A 13,158-nucleotide genomic window follows, 5' to 3' on the forward strand; every position below is an offset into this window, starting at 1 on the left:
AAGTTGTTCTTAAATCACGTGATCTGATAGAAATAACATGGGATCAAAAAGAGTTCTGAATGTGTTCAGGAAATGCCAGCCCTAAATGTATTGCTTTGGTGCACTGATTACATCAAACTGAAAATATGTGAAAAACAACAAATGCAGGACATGCTTTCTCTGAACTCTCTTTACCTTCCTAAAGAGGAGCTTTTTAAAAAAATTTATTATACTTTAAGTTCTAGGGTACATGTGCACAATGTGCAGGTTTGTTACACATGTGCCATGTTGGTGTGCTGCACCCATTAACTCATCATTTACATTAGGTATATCTCCTAATGCTATCCCTACCCCCTGCCCTCTACCCCACAATAGGCCCCGGTGTGTGATGTTCCCCTTCCTGTGTCCAAGTGATCTCATTGTTCAGTTTCCACCTATGAGTGAGAACATGCAGTGTTTGGTTTTCTGTTCTTGCGATAGTTTGCTGAGAATGATGGTTTCCAGCTGCATCCATGTCCCTACAGAGGACACAAACTCATCCTTTTTTATGACTGCATAGTATTCCATGGTGTGTATGTGCCACATTTTCTTAATCCAGTCTGTCACTGAGGGACATTTGGGTTGGTTCCAAGACTGTGCTATTGTGAATAGTGCCGCAATAAACATACGTGTGCATGTGTCTTTATAGCAGCATGACTTATAATCCCAAAAGGAATTCTCAATACCAGAATGAATGTATCTTTGTGAAGATACCATTTATCTACCATAACATCCAAAGCATAATGAGGAGATTTGATACACTGCAGATTTAGAACTGAGTTGGAAAACAAAGCTTCGAGATACTGTCTTGTCAGCACAGAGACACTCATCTCCTTTCTAGGAGTTTCATCAGCCAGGGAAATTAACTCCTCATATCACAGGAGAGAAGACGAAGAGTCCATACCACACCCAGACAGTGTCACAAACTATCATCCACTCTGCCAAGAGTCTGGCCATCTTTCCCAAAAGTCATTTGCTCCCCACTGAGTTTCCTACATTCTCCCTCCTGCTTTCCCTATAAGCGCCTAAATCTAACTGGGGTTTTTTCTTGGCGGTGTTTTGTTTGTTTTGTTTTGTTTTTACATCCAATTTTCTTTCCTGTGATTCCCCCATGCATGTAATAAATGTGTATACCTTTTCTTCTTTCGACAGGCCTGTTACCCATTTATTTCATAGACTCAGTTATCATACTTTCAGAGGGCAGAGGGAAAGTTTTCCCATCCTACCATTCCGAAAGAGAATAGCTAGTAACTGATAATGCAAAAGTCATATAAACTTTGAGACAAAGTTAGTTTCTTATACAACATGTTCAGAAAGAAGAGGTGTGTTGCAGACCAAGGGACATTTCCCTGGTCTTAGCTCCTAAGTTTCTCTGAGAAGAAGCAGTTACTACTACAGCAGTTAAACACCTGACTCCCAAATTATAAAAGCCCAAGTGTTGAGATTAAACCATTAGTTGTCACCTGTGAATTGTAAACTCTGAACTCTGTAAATTACAAGCACACATAGAAAGGGGATTCTTATACAGGGATCCATGAGCGGAATGGCAAAATTTGGTCAAAATCTGTATATATGTTTTCTTTTTAAGGGTCATAGGTTTCAATATATGTTAAAGGATATCTGGAGCTAGTAAAGAGTAAAAACCATTTTCAGTTTTGTGCTGAAGCTGGCTTATCCTGGCCTGTACCAGCTTTTGAGAGCTGATCATTAAATTTTCAAAAATGTTGTGAACTGGTTACCAAATTGCTGGTAGCTTGAAATTGCCCAGGGTGGGAGTATTTAAAACATGGAAATGGGCAAGTTGTACAAACCAGGGCTTTTCTCCCTCCAGCACACCCCCTCCCGCCCCAGCATACACTGGCTAATCTTTATTTTCAGCAGAGAAAAAGATGTTTCGTATGAATAAAGGTAAATTATACACTTGTTTGTTTTATACTTTTCCACTTCTTAAGCTTAATCGTGTTTTAATAACGTATAATTGAATACATTAACATTTAGATGTTAGTAAACTAATAACAAATGTTCGTTAATTATTTCTCTTGAGTAGAGGAATACAAATTTTGTACCCATCGTTGTATGGAATGATTTTTTAAATCTCATTCAATCCCCCAGAAATTTAAGGTTTTTTTACAGGAATTTATAAATGAAATTTTTACTTATAAGCAGAGAGCTCACAAAAAGTATGGTTTTTTTTTTTTTTTTTGAATTATAAATAAACTATTCCACTATCCAAGCTGCTGAGACATTTTACTTTCTGGTATTTTGAAATGAAAACAAAACACAAGAATGTGACGATGAAGCAAGTGAAAATTAAAAGGGTACAGACTTTAGAAGTATCATAAGCTAAAAATAAAATGAAAAAGTTTGAAGCCTTAAAAACAAATCTGTAAAGGAACCAAAAGCCTAGGCAGATATAACCACAGCAAATTATGAAAAGCTAAAAAAATGAGGAGGTGACAAACAATAAAGTGAAAATCTCTGATAAAGCCAAAAATATTTGAATGGCAGTCAAAAAACTAGAAGAAAAAATGACACTCATAACAAGGCAGAACTATGGAAATGCATCCCCTGGGGTAATACAATAGAGTTGTGAAGTAGTGGAGGTGGATCCCCAGTACTGGGCAACTAAAGCCTGCTAACATAATTCAAAGGATGGAGAAATTCTGTAGCTGAAGATAAAATGTCTGAAATATATTATGGTATAGTCAAATGAGTGTCATTTGTAATATGCACACTTATTTTTCAAGAGTTGATAATATGAAGTAAAAATTTAATATGCAAAGTTCAAATTTTCCATTTGTTGACCAATTCATTTTTATTAAATATTTTCCAGCAATTAAACTAAAGTGGTACCAGAAGAGAGTACACATTCTGAGCTTTCACTTTACAAAAGCTACACATAAATCTAGATACTTTTCAAGGGTATAAACAAAGGCAGAGCCTGTGTGATATTTCAATAAACAATTGGAGAAAATTTTTCTTTCAGAATAGACTATATACATATTGACCTCTTTGAGATCCTTATTCTGAGATTCAGTTCAGAATTTGGGGTTTTGTTTTGTTTTTTGTTTTGTTTTGGTACAGAGTCTCTCTCTGTCACCAGGCTGGAGTGCAGTGGCGCAATCTCGGCTCACTGCATCCTCCGCCTCCCAGGTCCAAGCGATTCTCCTCCTGAGTAGCTGAGACTACAGGCACGTGCCACCACGCCCAGCTACTTTTTGTATGGGTTTTTTTTTTTTTTTTTTTTTAGTAGAGATGGGGTTTAGCCATGTTGACCAGGATGGTCCCGATCTGCTGACCTTGTGATTTGCCTGCCTTGGCCTCCCAAAGTGCTGGAATTACAGGCATGAACCACCATGCCCAGCCCAGAATCTGGGTTTTAACCAGATGTGCCATTATAAAATGAAATGAAACCAAAACCACCAGCCAGTATCTGTGGCAGTGTTATTGTTGGGGAGCATGCCCATTTGTTTGAGCTTATTTATCAGAGTTGTTTAGTTTCATATTTAAATTGAAAATTTTTAGTATTTTCAGAATGTTTTAGACACTTTGATGAATAAATTTTGTGTTAACAAACTACTATTAAAAAAACTTACAGGTTCCATATTTCTGAACACATTGGTAGATGTAAATGACAAAGTTATATTCACACAATCATCAGTTTTTCTTGCACAGAATTTTGTCAAAAAGTTAAAATCTTTGAAATGTATTTTCTATGTCCTCATCTTTCCCTTTTTGAGCCTTTTTTTCCCTCTGGGTTGGTTATAAAATGTTCCCTAACTTCAGACATCTGATTAAGTTTTGGGTTTTCTCCCTTCCTCCCAAATCATGTGGATTGGTAATGATCTGATAGAAGACAGTTGCCAAAGATCAATGAAATATGTTTTAAATTAAACTTCTTCAAGATAATATTCATGTTAATCCTTCTTTGATTGCTGAATGAGGAATAATTGTTCATTGACCCTTAAAATCCGAACACGTAGTCCCTCACTGGAGTGGATGAATGGATATTTGTCCAGATGAGAATGCTCAAGGTCTACTTCAAGGGGCTCATATTAGCAAAAATGTCCTTTTCTTCCATCTGAAGCTTCATCCTGGATCTTTCCATCCTTGTTTTTCTACTAGCTCTCCTTCTCCAAATACATTGATTTGGAACCGCAGTTTCAGTGGTGGACTGTGTGGGTTTGATTCTAAGCTATGTTATAATGAGAAAGTAGCTCTAACCCCATTCTCATTTCCTTCATCTGTGATATAGAAATCATCATCAGACAATATACAGAGAGGGGCCAGTTAGTTCACAGATAATAGGTGAGAAGGGGCAGTATGTGGGTATAGATATGGGAAAGTGAGTTTAAATGGTTTCAGGAATCTGTGGAAGTTGTCTTTGGGTGATTCAATGTTCTCAGGGAAGCAGAACCAAAAAGAGAATGAGGATTTCTGGGGAAGTGTTAGGGGTTAGAGACAGGGTAAGATACAAAACTAGGTAAATTAGAGAGTGAATAGATTGGAACAGATGTAGTATGATTGATTGATAGGCGGCACTGAGATCCTCAGTTTCAAGTGGAATATTTTTCAATTTGTTCCTATAACTAGTTGCTCAAATACATGTGGGGATTTGGTGGAAATCTGGATCTCACCAGGGTTATTTTCATAGTTAGATTCAGCAAAGTGAAAAAGAAACAAGGAAGTTGAAGTTTCCTGGGAATGGTTGACCATGGAATTTAGGCAGGAGAACAGGCAAGAGAGTACCTCAAGGAGGTAAGGGTCATTGTGAATATGATAAAATGATAGTTTGGAGGTCTCAGAGAGATTGAAAGATTTTATGTCAGGGTATGAAAGGGAATGATTAAAGGAGGAGCACAGAGAATGGGATGAATGAAGTTGTGACTACAGAGAAGTTGCTATTATAAGTAATGACGATGCTTCACTCAGTCCTTCTGGAAGTGTGGTCTCTGTGCTGGCAGCATCAGCATCACCTGGGAACTTACCAGAACTGCATATTCTCAGGTTACACCCCCAGATCTACCAAACCTGAAATTCTAAGAGCAGGCCTCAGCAATCTCATTTTAACACAACTGTAGGCAATTTTGAGGCACACAGTAGTTAGCACAACTGGTTTAGGGTATGTTCTATTTGGTCTTCCTCCCCAGTTCGTGGTGCAGAGCTCCTAAAAGTCTTGAAATTTCCTGATAGGGATGAGAGGACCACCCTTTACTAGTCACAAGTCCCTTTTAGCCACACCTGAGTTTATGCTATTGGCATGACATGACTGGTGGGCTGGAGACCCACATAGCTTCAGGGCGGGTGCTGGGCGCCAGAGAGATGAAGGCATAACTAGATTGTTGGGACTGTCAGCCCTCTCCTCCATCACCTCTGAGAAGAGGAGAGGAGACGGGCTAGAGATTGAGATGATTATCAGTGGCCAATGGTGTAATCAATCCTGCCTGTATAATAAAACCTCCATAAAATCTTCTCCATGATGGAGTTTGGAGAGCTTCTGGGTTGATGAACACATTGAGGTGCTGGGAGGGTGACGCAATGATATGCCCAGAGGGCATATGGCAGCGACGTGCCCCTTTTCACCATACCTGGCCCTATGTGTCTCTTCTATTTGACTGTTCCTGATTTGTATCAGACAGTACATATAAGCAAAATGCTTTCTTGGGTTCTGTGAGCCATCCTAGCACATTATAGAATCTGGGGAAGGAATCCATGGAAGTCCTAATTTATAGCCAGTTGGTCAGGAGTATGGGAGGCCCACAGCTGGTCTCTGATGTCGGGGGCAGTCTTGTGGGACTGAACCCTGAACTCGTGGGATCTGATGCTATCTCCAGATAGATAACCTCAGGATTAAATTGAACTGTAGGACACCAGTTGGTGTCCTGAGAATTGAAGAACTGAAGAATTGGTTGGGGTGAGACTAAATCCACAAATTTGATCTCAGAAGTTTGAATAGAAACAATTCTGTTGGAAAACATTATCATCAGATCAAAGGTGTTCATAGAACTGAGAGAACAAGATGACAAAGAGTCATCTATGATTATACATTGTTGACATAAACTAGAATTAAGACAAGAGTATGTCAAAGAGAGTTACATTGAGCCAGAGATAAAAATAGTCAATCAATTGATTAGAATTTAGTAAATACTATTTAAAAAACATTAATCTTTACTTAATTAGTGGAGATAATTACTTAATGATCCCCATTTTGACCTTAAATTTATAACTAAAAAGTTGCTATTTTATCTATTTCCCATAAAGGGAAATTGAAAAGCAATAGCAAAATGCTTTGACAGAAAATCTGCCCTTTTTATTCCCAAGAGGAAGAATGGCCAACCACCTTAAGCACAAAGTTAGAAAAACTTTCATAATTTTTTAAGTTGCCATATTTTATAGCTTTGAACAAGTTGAGTTGTTAACTAGACTGCCCAGGGAATGCAGCCCTCTAATATAATTTCCTTACTATTTAGATAAGATCTTTCTTGTTGAAAATCTTAATCTTTTTTAATGATCCTGTTTTCAGAGCCTGATATTAATGATTCATGGAACTCGTTAAATGCAGTTGTGCATGTGATTCGAAAATCAGGAGGGAGATTTTTGGTCAGATATGCATAGCAAACCTATGTCACTAGACATATGTCCCTGCGACCCATGTCACAACCTTTATGTCTACTCTTGAATTGAGCTTTTGCTACATGTTTTATTTTTGAGGTTTAAGAATTATTCATTTATCTGATGGAAAATTATGTTTCTCTTGTTAGAATAGAGCCCAATTTATCTTTTCTATTTTTCATGGAAACATGAAAGAATGTGAATTTGGAATCAGACAAACTGAGTTCCACCATGATTTCTTCCTCTTGTAAGCCATGAAATCTACAGTGGGTTGGTGAACATTACAAAGCCTCTGGTCCCACCTTCTTAAGGTGGAAAAAATAATACTAATTGAAAGAATGAATGTGATAATGAGAAGAAATGGAATCAATAAAGTTTCTGGAACACAGTAAGTTCTAACAAACGCTAGTTCTTTTCTTTCATTATTGAAAATTTAAATAGAAGGCAGTTGGTAATTCCAAGATAGTAGTATGAAGACAAACAAAAAGTTTGTTAACTGACCTTCAACCGTTGAGACCTTACCTTATAGGAAGCAAAATTAACAAATATTTTCTCCCTTCTACGACTGTACACCCTCTGAGACAGAGAGACAGTGTTGCAATCAAGACGATTACAATATTCTGTGCACACATAGGAAGGGAAGAAGAAGAAGAGAGAAGCGTTAAAAAGACAATTTTAGATTGTGTTTTATTATCAGGCACTCTATTTTTATCGGCAATAACACTTTTCAGAACTTACGGCATACAAAATAGACCTTAAATGGACTCAGTGCTGAGAAATTTGTATAAGGATGCTTTGTTTTCTTCTATGGTAAATCTGGGAACCAATAAAATAGCTTTGATAATTCACTCATTCCATTCTTTCCAAATGAAACTATTTACATTATAAACTTTGTCGATATGCTATGCTTTTCATTAATAATTCTTGTGTGTCTCATTTGTGAATACATGAAAACTAGTTGTACAATAAGGAAAATGTAATTTCAAAACATCTTCAAAAACAGTTGCATAATTTAACAAATGTTTACAAATTTTCCTTACTCTAAAAGCATAGATGTCCTAAATGTGATTGAAGGTAAAATGATTTCTTTAAAGAACTGGATTTCTCACCATGAGTTATTTTATCCCCATACAAACTGTAGTAGTGTTATACAATGGTTAAAAAGAAATCACTTAAAAGTGAGAATAAAGATGCAGCTTATTAACACTTCATTTTGTGGATAAGACCTGAAAAATTAAACCTTTCTTCTAGAGACAAGTTGGGGTTAGTTGTGTATATAGAGTGTGAATAGATAGTGTCCATATTTTACTCTCATTATTTAAACAGAAACATGTAATTTGCACTTCAAAAATCTGTTACAAATTAGCTGGTCATTTGGAAGTGTCAAAATTACCTCATTACTGATCAAATAAGCTTTTGGTTCATTGTAATGAGATGTTCCTATAAACCAAAGTTGGAAGACAAAGACAGAGTTTGGAGTCTTTAATTCTTGGAAAAATCAGTAGCTCTATTTAGGGCTCTCTTTGCAAAATACTGTTTCTACTCAAACATATTTTTATTTACAAAGCACTTCACAAATGTTGACCACAAAAATGTTTCTACCTAGCAGAAATAATTATAGTTACATATAATTGTCTAGGAATATATTAAACATGGGGATTAAAATAACTTTCAAGAACAAGAAGAAATGTTGTGCCAGGCATTTTGTACCTAATGCTCTATTTGGGTGCGGTATTTGTGGCAATTGAAAAACATAAATGGCTTGGATATATAGTTAAGATATCAAAGGAAAACTATGCAAAGGCATGATTATTTTATAAATGTGCCACATATGTGAATTGAGGTACAAAACCTCTAAGTTTAAAATTGTCTTTTTAAAAAAGAAATCAAAACGGACAAGTGGGCAATGAGTGATGGATACCATTACAGGGTACCCTGATAACACGAAGACTTTTGGTACCGAAAATTCCAATTAGCCACATACCTCCACTAAGGCCACGATTACTGCCAATTTTTCCTTGCAAAGACTGGAGCTAGAGTTATATGGAATTCCATATGTATCTAAACCATAGATCTGTCAATTATCACTTAAACACAACTTGGAGGATACTATCCAGAATTTGTGGGGCTTGGCCTTATTCTGGAGAAACATCCACTGGAACAGGCAGGTGGATTTTAAATTCAATCTTAAATCTCTTGAAAATGATGCATTTTTTTTCTGAGAGATGAAAAATTGTCCAACTCTCTTGGCTTATTTTAGATTTGATATTATACAGTTCGAACACCATGGAGATTTACTAATCTGGATGAACACATACCAAATTAGTCTTTGCTCCAGTCTCAAAATCTGAGATTAATCCTGGGAGCTGAAGAAACTTTCCAGGGTTAGGAGTATGCTTCTACGCTGGTGACCAGTACTACTTTCTGGTAAACTACATATGACATGTGCCCTTTCACTGCTTAAACTCACTTTGTAGAACACCATTAAATGAAAATCATCACCAACACTTTGGGAGGCTGAGGCGGGCAGATCATTTGAGCTCAGGAGATCAAGATCAGCCTGGCCAACATGATGAGACCCCATCTCTACTAAAAATACAAAAACTTATCCAGGCATGGTAGGATACACCTGTAATCCCTGCCACTGGGGAGGCTGAGGCAGGAGAATCACCTGAACCCAGGATGTGGAGGTTGCAGTGAACAGAGATGTTGCCCTTGCACTCCAGCCCGGGCAACAGAGCGAGACTTCATCTCAAAAAAAAGGGAAAAAAAAGAGAGAGAGAAAGAAAATTATCAGTGTTCAGTCACTCTTTTTTCATGCTGATAAACTATTACATAGAAAAAGAAATGGATCCATTATGGACAATTAAAAGGGCTACACAACCTCTCTCATTGTTTGATTCTGGTTTTCTTTCGTTTTTCTTTTCTTTTTTTTTTGTTTTTTTTTTTTTGAGACAGGATCTCACTCCGTCACCCAGGCCAGAGTGCAGTGGCGCTGTCTTGGCTCACTGCAACCTCAGCCTCCCGGGTTCAAGTGATTCTCCTGCCTTAGCCTTCTGAGTAGCTGGGACTAAAGGCATTCACCACCACGCCCAGCTAATTTTGTATTTTTAAAATTAGAGGTGGGGTTTTGCCATGTTGGCCAGGCTGGTCTCGAACTCCTGACCTCAAATGATCCTCCCCCCTCGGCCTCCCAAAGTGCTGGCATTACAGGCATAAGCCACCATGCTTGGCCTGACCCTGTTTTTTAACACGATTCTTATTACTTCTCTTTTACTTTTACAAAGCCATAGGTTTTTAGTCTGAGAAACCTTTGAGAAAGTATCCAGATAAATTTATAAATAGAAAAATAAATTCAGATACATAGATTAAGTTTATGATCTAACTAGTGGGTGACAACTGCAAAATTTCCAAGTCCCACAAATTGAAGTGAAAGGATCACTTTCCTGAAAATGTTACAAGGCTTGATAATTACCTGGATTGTACTAAAACCTATACAATCTAGTATATTCTATAGCAGCAATTCATAAAGACAGCTTCACTTACCATGTAGAATTTATGCCTACACTGAATTTAAGGAATGCATTACTTGTTATTGGAGTAGGATAATAAACTCCCAGCAGAACTGATTTGCATGAATGCCTATTAAAGTATCATCAATGTAGAAATTAAACAATATATTCAGCTATTCAGCCCAGACGTCTGAGAGACAGAGAAAAATTTCAAGAGTTCGGCTACCAAATCCTTTCCTCAATAGCTCTTTGAGTCTCAAGACAGCTTCAACCACACACAGCCTCAGAGTCTTATGGTCCAAACAACATCTGATTGCAGCTCTAAAGTAAGCAGACATTTGAAAAGAAACAAAGATCTATGCCTGTAGCTACAGTCAAGGAGGTCCACCTACAGGTGGGTGACCATGGCAATGATAGGGACTAAACCAAATGGTGCGTTTACCAGAACAGAAACAAGAGAAGCCACCGGAAGCAGAGTCCAGGTTATAACAGGAGGCCAGGCACACGATGCGGGAACCCTATTTGTCTCATTTAGCAGCTAGAGTGTTAACATCCTATGAGGCAGAACTAATGCCCTTCATTATTATTTATTTTTTGTAATTGACAGTATAGTTTAGAACTATGCCTTGAATTTAATATCTATCTGTTGAATAAATGAATAATGATGAAAATCCACAGGTTATGTGCAGTACTAAAGAGCTACTTCAGCTACGAGGTAGCTATTAGAAGTCTTACTCTCTAAAAAGCCTCTGGTTAATTATTGATACAGGTTGCTGACAATTTCACTCTCACAATGTAGGGGAAGCAGGAATGTGATCTGGCCTCTCGACTCCTCTTCCTTTGCCTTCCACAGCAATTTCTGCTGGTTCACAGAGGGACACCTTTGTGGCTCTCAGTTCATTTTGCAATTCTGCTAGAATCTCGTTCCATCCTCAACTGTAACCAGCTTGTCCTCTGCGGAACACTTATTTATGGAGGGGCAGACAGCAAGAAGAAATCGCACTCTGGATTACAAAGTGGGAAGACGTGCCCCTTGGCCAGAATGTCTGCCCCGATGTTCATGATGGATATTTCTCATTAATCTTGGCACTCTTTTCCATTGAGCCCATGTCCCACGTTGGCCCTAAGTTAAGGAGAAGACACTAGGGAGGGAAAGGTTAACCCAAAACTTCCCTAATCTATCAAACCTAAAAACGTAAACGTTCAATTCGACATCCCGTTTCTCCAGCTCAGAGTGCCTGATGGTGTGGAAGCCCCTACTCACAAAAATAAAAATTCATAGTTGAAGATTGTTGGTAATTTTGCTCAATCTCCTTCTTTCTTTGCCTAGTTACACCTCAAGGCAACCTCCTGGCAGGCCAGCCTTAAGTCCAGCAGTCCAACCATGCATCTAAGCTGAGTTCTCATCAGAGCCAACTTGAATCATAAACAACTGAGATGATGCCAGAGGCCAAAATCCCTGAGAACCCAATTTGTTGTCATCACTGTGGCTAAAACAAGGTGCTTGGCATCTAGAAAAGCTGATCTGTAGGAAATTTTTAATAGAGTTCAATTTTTTCTAAGTTTAAAGTGTACGATATGAAGATCAGACACCTGAGATAAAACTAGACTTGCATTTAAATAGAATAAAAATATTTGAAGAATAGTAATAGTGGTGACTACTTTTACACAGGAATGCTTTAAATAAATTGTTTTTTTCTCCTTTAAAATTTTGTGATTTGTCAATGTGAAGCTGACATATTTTTAATGAAGTATGCCTCATAAAATAATAAGTGAACGAAAAATATACAGTAATACTTACATCAACAAAGCTAGAAGAAGACTGTATGTCCCAAGAGGCTCCATCATCTACCCAGTGGCCACTTAACCAAATTAAGATCCAAATACCAAAAAGGAAAGCAAATACAATTTGTGTCATATGCTTTACAAGACCAAACCCATGAAATGAGGGGAAACTTCACAATTACTTGTAATTTGCTCTGTGGAATTGTGACAGATGGATTGTAAAGATGATTCCATGATAAACATCTAAATGTGGTTACTACCTTCTGTGCTTTCTTGGTTCATATTTTTAATGTTTTTTTTCTTTATAAACAGATAATTCACTCTTATCTACGGCAATGCAAAATTTTCAGATGTTTTGAATATGTCATACTTTTTTCCTATTGTAGGCGTCTCTGTAAAAAGGTGGAGAAAACAAACAGGGAAAAGTCTGATGTTGGAAAGGAGAGAGAAATAAAACTTGGAATGGAATGAAAATTAGAGCTTTTTGGAGACAAAAATTCTTAGAAGATACAAAAACTAGTTACTGAATTGCATGAAGGTTCTTTTTCAGTTTTCCCCACTTGTTCATCTCTTAGAAGGCACTTATTCATAGCAGAAAAGAAAGGGTCAAAAAGAAAATACCTCGGTGTAGTGAGACTGTAGTTTCATGAAGGCATTACTGAAGGCTCACCTCTTCCAGCACCACTCAGCATGGTGTTAAGAATGCAATGTAAAGAAAAGTGAATACACATTCTTGGATGGGTGATCAAATCGTGACTCCAGAATATAATCAGATGCTGATTCATTATCCTCTTGCGATTTCATAATCTTTGCATCAGGAATTAAAATTCAGAAGAGGGTGAATGTATCTAATCTTTTGAAAGTTAAAACTTAACAGGAGCCTTTTATACAGATAAACTTGCTTTGCATCATGATCAGCACTAAAGAACATCATAGATTTAAACCATATTTACATAGTTAAAACAATATAACCAAATATGCAACATATTGTGTAACATTGTACAAGATGGTTTTCAAACATACAAACTGACCTTTAAAACAATTTTTCATAAAATATCATTTTTAGGTAAGAGAAAAGACAGACGTGGTTAGGGCAAAGTATTTCTGTTCAAATTACAAAATCCTGAATGACGAATCACAGTATAGAAAAAATTATATTGTACCTGGAATTTGAAGTCTTCAAATTTATTTAGATCTATGTATGCTATTTTAATAGAGGCATATTTAACCG

At 37.2% G+C, this 13,158-nt stretch overlaps 1 long non-coding RNA gene across 1 annotated transcript; it reads left to right on the forward strand.

Moving 5' to 3' along the window:
* The first annotated feature begins 10,814 nt into the window (after positions 1–10,814).
* On the forward strand, positions 10,815–12,188 carry LOC105544762. The gene is made up of 2 exons (XR_001006817.1): positions 10,815–10,857; positions 11,473–12,188. It is a non-coding gene; the product is annotated as an uncharacterized LOC105544762 (long non-coding RNA).
* Positions 12,189–13,158: the final 970 nt, after the last annotated feature.

This window comes from Mandrillus leucophaeus, unplaced genomic scaffold (assembly GCF_000951045.1).
Source record: "Mandrillus leucophaeus isolate KB7577 unplaced genomic scaffold, Mleu.le_1.0 Scaffold1085, whole genome shotgun sequence".
In the NCBI taxonomy this organism is placed as follows: Eukaryota; Metazoa; Chordata; class Mammalia; order Primates; family Cercopithecidae; genus Mandrillus; species Mandrillus leucophaeus.